Here is a 9255-nt window from a genome sequence, read left to right as displayed (position 1 = left end):
ATTTGTAGAGATGTATACTTCAAAAAAGAATATGTAAATCTTTAAAGTATAATCAAATAAGATTAATTTAATAAAATGTATATTTTCTTCAAAAGAAAATGTAACGTCATCATGGATCAAGTAAAATGAACGGAGGAAGGCATGAACCGTCGAAGATTAAATAATTTGAAGAAAAAAAAACTTACAATTAAAAACAACATAATTAAAGGATTCTTCTTCATTTCTTTTTTTTTTTGCAATATTCGTTAACAACCAAATTATTGGATGACTAGTTTCAGTAGGATCAAAGTATTAGACTAGTAGCAACTACTTCATTCGAAAAAAATTACACTATTTTAGTGAAAAGATTATCCGAAATCGATGTTTATATGTAATTATATTTTAGATGGTCATTCAACGGATAGTTTTATTAGTTAGGCTATTAAGTGATACGATTGTATGTGAAGACATGCATGGGCGGATCGGAACTACCTTCTGTGGTGTTTAGTGTTTACAAGTTAGATATAAGTTATTGAGTGTATATTTAATTTAGCATATCCTTCACCAAATTCCTTGATCCGTTAATGATATAAATTACGAGATAAATAAGTTTTTACCATGAATTTACGATCTAATAAAAATGCATTTTTTATGCCCTTCTACATATGTAACCTAAATTTTAGATTTCTTTTGTATGGACTCTGAAGATTTATTTGACGAAATTATCAAATAATTTCGATTTCAACATCAAAACCAAAACTTTGCTCCAATAAATGGAGTTCTTCAAGATCAGGAAAATTATATTACGTAAATATAATAAAAATAATATATGTTTTCATATATAATTTGTGAAATTGGCATTGAAAAAAATTGTTTTTTAAATCTTCTTGTTGGAATTTTTCGCCACCACTTCTAAGGTCATAATAAACTAATTTTAAGAATATCTTTTTACAACAAAATTTTAAATGTAATATCTCAAAATTAAAGTACCAGATAAAACAAAAATGTGATTTTAGCAACAAAGTGAAAGCATAAAATATTGTGGCTAAGTTAATTAATTAACAAATAAAAGAGATTCATTAGAGCTTTCATGATGATAAATTAACAAGTTATTTTTCTATTTTTTTATGTTTAAGTTGAATTAATTAATAATCTGTTGGCTAAAAGTCAGAAAGACCGGTTCTTTCTCCGCTTAATACTCACAACTATTATTTAGCTAATTAATTGTTTTTCATTATTTCTCAAAGAAAAGATTTGATCTTCCCCTTTTTAATAATAATTATAATATATTATATTTTTGTATTAAAATGATTACCGTCATCAATAGCGATAGGATAATTCGATATGTTCAAGTCTTAGTCTTTCTTTAAAAAATCATTTTCATTCGTGACTTGATATTCATGATTATTAAGGTATGATAGAATTTGGATTTATATCGAAAAATTAATCAGCAGAGCTAGCAACTTTGTGAAGGGTGTGCAAATTTTCTTGTTAGTTATGTTAAGATTGTGCAAAATTAAATACACACTCATAATAGTTACTAATATTTAACCTCTGTATACCTCATAATTTTCGACGAAAGGTGTGTGTTGGACCACCCTTCACCTAAGCTGGCTCCGCCCATGGGAAAATTTCAAATCGAGGAATGAAGTGTTCTTTAATAAAATTGATTATAGATTCAGACTTTGAAACTTCTAATTGAAAATGAAAGATTACTTACCTCTTCACTAAAAAGAAAATTATCTAGACCTCTAATTGTATTCTGATTTGTCTTTTCAGTAGAAACATTTGTAGACCTTTGCTTAAATTAATTAAGGATGTGAGAATTTAGTGGAGATGAGAATATAACATAAATTAGAATGATCAAATAGATGTGTGGTTATACTAGGAAGAATATGATTAATGATCAAAATTTTATGGTGAGATGAGAAATGGCGCGGGGAGGGGGGGATGGTAATTACACAAGACATGACACAAATCCAGTTTACTATGGATGTAACTCTAGATAAAAAGATATAGAAGTCAAGAATTATAGTAGAAGGTAAGTAGATAACTGAATGTTGTCGTACTTTATGTAGGAGAGGCAGGGGGCTATTCATATCTCATCTCCTTTGTATTAGTAGTAGTATCCAGAAGTCGTGTTGTTTCTTATTCTCCAATGTATAGTATTGTTTGTTGCTTCATTTGCCTTATATCTTGCTATTTTGCTGTCATATATTTTCGTAACACTGCTTTGATAACTTCTCTATTGAGTCGACGGTCAAGCAGAAACAATCTCTCTACCTCACAAAGATAGGGATAAATAAAATTTATGTACATCCTATCCTTCCCAAACTCTACTTGTAAAATTATATTCATATGTTGTAATTAATTTAATAAAAATAAGTACCAGTTTTTTGAGTAAATTAAACGTTGGAAATTGGTTACTTGACTTTGACTCTCACTAGAAAATAAAATTGTGAATGACACTTTGAAAGGGATAGGATAATGAATGATAAGGGATAAAGAAGAATTGACCTAAATATCTGTCCATCAAATTGATTAAATTGAAAATAATTGATAGATGTATAAAAGATATTGATTTCTTTGTAAGTAATGTATAATCTATAATTCAGCCGATTATTTGTGTAAAGATCCCGAAGACAAGAAGTTGAATTATAAGAAAAGGCAGAGATTGGCTAATGGGCCAATACAATCAGAAATGGGCTGATAAATTGGGCCTATAAAGTTGGAAAATGCCAAAGTATGGTTAATTCAGGCCCTTTTCGTCGTACTTAAAGCCCACTGATGCGGAGGAGTGAAAGTAAGACGAAAAACAAATTACACAAATCACATACTTTTAAGGCAAAATTACAATCTATTCGTTAAAATTTTATAATTACATAAATCCCTCAAACGAATATAATAATATAAGCGTTGATACATTAATCTGATGCGCGAGATACATTAATCGTTAAGTAAGATATATTACATTTTATACATGATACACTAATTTGATGCGCGAGATACAATAATATAAGCGCTGATACATTAATCTGATGTGCGAGATACACTAATCTGATGCGCAAAAATAAGGGATTTTGGAAATTTGTAAAACTTATAGGGGATAATGGTAATAAGTAAACTAAAAAGTGGGATTTCTGTAATTTTCCAAAAAAAGAAAAGAAAAAAGATCAATACATAAATAGACATTTAAATTTATCATCAACTATCAGATAGACACTTTAACTACGACATCTCTTCTTAATAAAATTATTTTTCATGTACACTCTACATTGACATGACAAAACGTGTGTATATCATTCAAGTTTGAGCAACTGAAGCCTTAGAAACTTATATTTTTCTTTTTTATCTTACATAATAGAACATAACTCTATCACCGTCATTCACCAAAGAAATTTTATTTTGTATCTAACATAACTAATATTTGTCATATGATCCTTCTCATTGATTGACAAGTGACATTGTTTTTCTCCTACCAAAAGAAAAGAAAAAAAAAATAAAGATTTCCCCTTTGTTTTTGACAATGAAATTATTTCTCCGACCCCCTTAATAAAAAGGAAAAAATTTATTGATATATTTATTGAATCCGTGGGCTCGTAAAATGTAAATACAATGACTACAATGATCTTGTCCTTAATAGGCTTCGTTTTTTTCTACTATACAAAATATTGTCAATGTCAATAATTGTGTTGACAAAGTAATACTCATAAATGATTACTTTTTCTAAACCAATTCTTTCTTTACTTGTGTCCAAATTTTATTCAAATTGTATCTACTAATGTGATGATTAATCTTTGAAAAATAAACATATAAAAACTTTATTAATAATGTATCCTACATTGAATCGGGCCATACTAGTTCAAGTTATGTAGTCTATAAGGGTATCATTGTAATTTGAACTTCAAACTCGAATTTTACTTTTTCTTTAATAAAATTACAGAACTACACTATCGGTAGAAGCCTAATTAAAAATAATGTTGACAGATGGAATCATTTTTGATAGGGAGTGCTTAACTCAACAACAAAAACAACAACAATACGATATATGTAGTGTAGTTCCATAAAGTGTATTTGAAGAGGATAGAATATATGCAGATCTTATTTTTTATCTCAGAAGCATAAAGATTATTTCCGATAGATCTCAAGAAAAGAAATGTTTAACTTCTTGTGGAACAAATAAAATTGATGGTGAGTATTCATCTTAATGGAATAATTCTTATGCTAAAATTTGTTCCAGATCAGTTGTTATAAGTGAAAATTTCAAATCAACTTTTGTCCAATTAGCTAATAATAGAAGGTTTAATTTTTATTTCTTGCCCAAAAACTTTTGGACAATTTTAATGTTTGTGTGAGATTATACTAACCTTTTCTGTATCGCTTTTAATTTTATCGAATATCCAAAAGAGACTAATAAAAGAACAGTTTGATGTAGAAAAACGAATCAAATTATACTATATCTTCTATTTAATTTAATAAAAGAAAATGACACATTAAATAAATAAATAAAGATGTAAAATTCTAAATTCGATTTGAAGTGTTTTGACAGTTGGACTAAATCAGAGACAGTACATAAAAGGGAGAAAAAGTTAAGTCTCTATCACGTGGTAAAGTTTAGAATATAATTTGATTAAAAAAAAGTAAAACGTGATAAATATTTTGAAACGGAAGAAATGATGAGAATAAGGTTAGTGTACCTCCTCAAACTATACTATTGAATATGGGGGTTATTTTAGTCATTGGCTCATTGCTATGACCTTGATTAGACATGTTTTCAGAGATTTTGAAGATCGTCATGATATTAGATTGCAAAAAGTTTATATGCATCACAATATATAAATTTTATTCCCATAAATAAAATAATTTTCTTTTTTCAATGATACGTATAATCTATCAATCTCTAATTCATATCTTATTTACGAGACTATACAAAATACGAGACATGTGAATAATTATCTCAGATTACCTTTGTTTTAATAATTCACATGACTCATGAGTACTTTAGAATAAAATTTTGAAAAACAATAAACATAGAGAATCATGTGAATGATAATTTATTGTACCAGCTTGTTCACGTGAACGTCGTTTATTTAAAAAATTATTTCATGTTTGTCTGCTTTTGGTACATGAAGTTTAGCCTAGAGTACAGCCAATCGAAGCAGAAACAGTCCAAATAAATTAATGTGGAAGGTGAACCTACTTGATTAATTTTAATTTGGTTAAAAGTTTTAGTCAGATAGTCAAATATACACGTTTTATTAGTGGCATTATGTATCTCACGTGTGGTATACTAAATTATGGGCTCCCTTTTTTTTTACTTGAAGAAAAATAATAATTTATATTTAGAGAAACGCGTAAATTCAAGATATAGTTTAAGTTTCATTTTACGTGTGATTTAAATTCAATATTGTTACAAATTTAACATAATTTGTCGATTAAAAACATATAATATATTCTTATAATATGAAAGATCGTTCCATGTTACGATAAAAATTGAAAATTTTATAGGGTAAAATAGGTATTTGGCCTGTCGAATGACCTTTTGAGTGTTATTGGCTTAGTTTAATTACTTTTCTGTCACAAACAAAAGAAACATGATTTTACTAGATAATTTTGTATAGTTGAATAATGAGTTAGATAAGTTTGTGAAGAAACAAACTATTCCCGCCTCACGCTATGTAAGACAATCAATTATAATGGAGAGGAGCCGGATCCCCCCCCCCTTTTTTTTATAAGTTCTGCAAATACATTTGTTTTCTTTCTCCTACTTCTTGCCTGATTTTCGATAGCTGACATTTGACTGAAAGAAGAAGACCAGCAAATACATGTAAAAAGTCGTATTCTTCCCGTGATATGTTTTTCAATAAGCATGTAGTATAATTTAGGTTTTTTTTAATTAATGAAATAGGAAGATTGACATATCGTATTGGTGCATAGTGGATGAAATTAACGCTTATATTCCAAGTCTTGTGTGATAATTAAGAAGATCGAAGTTATCAAAATTTATTGACAAGTTGAATGCTGGATAGACCAACTCTGTTGTATGTGGTGGAGTACTCGTACGTTCAAAAGATAAATGTTGTGGAAATGATGTAGTGCGGTGGATGTGTGAGTGCATAAAGAGATAGAACTAGAAATGAAGATATCCGAAACAAGGTCGTGCGATCAGAGTGACCTTGTTGGAGGACAAGATGAGGGAAACAAAAATGAGATATATGATTCGGACATGTGAAGAGGATTAGAGATGTACTAATGCTCCAATGTAGAGGTGTTGGAGGTTGACTATGGATGATTTTAGGAGAGGTAGAGATAGATCAAATAAGTATTGGGGAGTGACATGACACAATTTCTTCTTATCGAGGGCATGACCTTAGATAAAAGATTATGAAGGATTACAGAGGTAGTAGGTTAATTAGTAGGTAGTACTTGAGAATTGTCACACTTATATCCTTCCATATATATTATAATATTATTTATGTAGTTTCTTGTCCTCCGAATTATGTTATTATCTATTATTTCTTATATTCGATTACTATATTATTTTGTGGTATATTATTGTTCCTCTTTTCATATTTGCTTTATCATGCTTTATATATTATAATATCAGCACTTTTTCACTTGTGTTTTTCTTTTTCAATTATATTGTTTTGTTTTTTTCTTGAGTCAAAAGGTCTATCGAAAATTAACTTCTCTCCATCTTCCAAAGTAAAAGTATGATCTACATACTAAATACACTATAGTTTCTTTCAACTCCATTTATTAAATTATATTGAGTATGTATTAGTACACTATAGTTTCTTTCAACTCCATTTATTAAATTATATTGAGTATGTTTTGTTGTAGTTGTTTTTATGCTAGTCCTAGTAGTAATTAAGAAATGTAAATGAAAGACTTATTCCATGACAATAATTGACATACGGCATGATTTCCATGCATTGTATTTGATAATAACAAAGAAGAAAACTATATTCTAATCATATTAGTTGTTTGTTAATTGCTATAAATAATGATAAAATACTCCTAGTAGTACAAAAATTGTTTTAACAATTTTTTCACAAACTCCCAATGTGGAATCTTACTTTTCACGTATCTCAAAGGCTAGTTTTAATTTGATAATTAAAATATTATAATCCATCGTGATAACCACCACCAGCATTTATGGTAGGTTAATAACCTAGTCTAATGGGGAAAAAAACTGATTTTAGTTTTCGTAATATTTGATCATGTATATATATATATATATAGTGACGGGTCGGAGCTAGAATTTTTAATAAGGGAATTCAATATCTGAAAAACTAAACACACCAATTAATCGAAGGAGGTTCAACATCTATTATATATATATATAAAATAATTCTAACCATGTATAAATAGTAAAATTTTCCACCAAAGGAATTCCCTAATAGTAAAATATATATATCCGTTTTCTTACGACTAATCGAATCTTTTTTAAAGTATTAAAAGTTTATGTACTATATATGTTAAACGTGTATAGTTACTACATTTTAAGGGCAATATATACCTTTTAAAACATTCTAAATATATTAATATAATTCTTACCTAAAAAGATCAAAAGTATATATTTTTATTCGTCGAAAGTTAAATATGTTAAGTGTCAAAGATGATAAGGACCAAAACAAGAATTTAAACATTTTAGAGACCAAAAATATTACTTCCTCTGTCCTAGTTTATATGATTCACTTTTTTTTTGTCAGTTTAAAAAAGAAATGACATATTTTTATATTAAATAACAATTTAACTAAAAAAATATTCATTTTACTATTAATAAAATAATTTATAGTCACACAAATTTCTATCATTCATTTTAGACCTCAAGATTTTAAAAAAAATTCTTTTATTTTTTAAACTTTGTGCCGAATCAAACTAACTCATAAAAAATGAAAGGGAGAGAGTGTTATTAAAATGAGAAAAGCACTGTTCACATTACTTTTTTGTGCAGCTTTATAGTATACATATAAGATCAAAGATAGGTCATAGTATATATTACCGTTTGAGCAGTAAAATGTCATATTTTAATTTTAAAACAATTCTTTATTTGGAAGAAAAAAGAAACTATTGGACACCATCTTTATAAATATCACCAAAAAATATGGTGCGATGGATATGACTATTTCTTTCATAATTACAAGTCACAGATTTGAGCCCTAAAAATAGAAAAATTCTTGATAGAAAACACTTCCCCTCAAATAGGATCCTCCTCCGTATGAATTTTAATATGAATATCTGAGTGGGAAAAATATATATTTACAAATTATGTGGATTCTTTTACTTGTGGAGTATGCCTCTTTCAAAAGGATTATCCACTCTAAACAACACCAATCAAATGATCCATTAGTGATGAAACAAAGTTAAATATGTGGAGCAACTCTTTCCTTACCTACTCCCGCGCCTCAATCCCTTTGAAAATTACCAAAACTTAGAAGAAAAAAAGAAGAGATTTTGTAAAATAATATAATACATAAACAGACTCTTTAAGCTGATAACTATATATATTTTTAATTTTATGTGTGTACAAATAAATATTTGAACTTGTATATAATTATATAAGTAAACATATCCTACATAGCATAATACAAATCAGCTTGAATATATCTCATCATAACAATATCGGACATTACTAATACATCATATTCAATAGTATTCTTATATATACTCCTACCAATCACCTTATTCACTATTGTTGTTCTAATACATCCTATTCATTTAATACAACAAGCTCAACCATCAATAAAAAGTTATCAGCATAACAATTTTGAACATTACTAATACAACATATTTAACATTATTGCTCTTATATTTACCTTACCAAGCATCCCAAAAAATTCTCTGTGTGGAAGAGTAAAGGTGGCTTTTTTTTTATGATTGTGGTTGTCCGAGTCAGCTTTCGTGCACCTCAACTAATTTCACAAGATATTTCCTACCTCTCATTAGCAATAGGTATCAGATAACCCTATCCAACAAGGCTAAGACAAATAAAAAGAATCACCTAGTGTTTTTTCTATCTCTGTTGAGTTTCGAACCTAAAACGAGTTTTCAATCACTTTATTAATCAGTGTGCCACACCGTTAGAAAAACGTGGATTTTACTTTAATAAAGTGAGCATAATTGCCAATTTGCAAAAGTTTGAAATTTTAAAATAAGATACCCTGTATATAATGTTCCCCACTAGTAATTTACCATTTCATCATCCTCCCTAAACTTCTAAAACCTATCTCTAAACCCCCACCCCCCCCCCCCCCCCCCCACCCCCCCCCC

The sequence above is a fragment of the Solanum tuberosum genome, unplaced genomic scaffold, assembly GCF_000226075.1.
Source record: "Solanum tuberosum cultivar DM 1-3 516 R44 unplaced genomic scaffold, SolTub_3.0 scf00102, whole genome shotgun sequence".
Lineage (NCBI taxonomy): Eukaryota > Viridiplantae > Streptophyta > Magnoliopsida > Solanales > Solanaceae > Solanum > Solanum tuberosum.
This window is presented reverse-complemented; position numbering follows the sequence as displayed.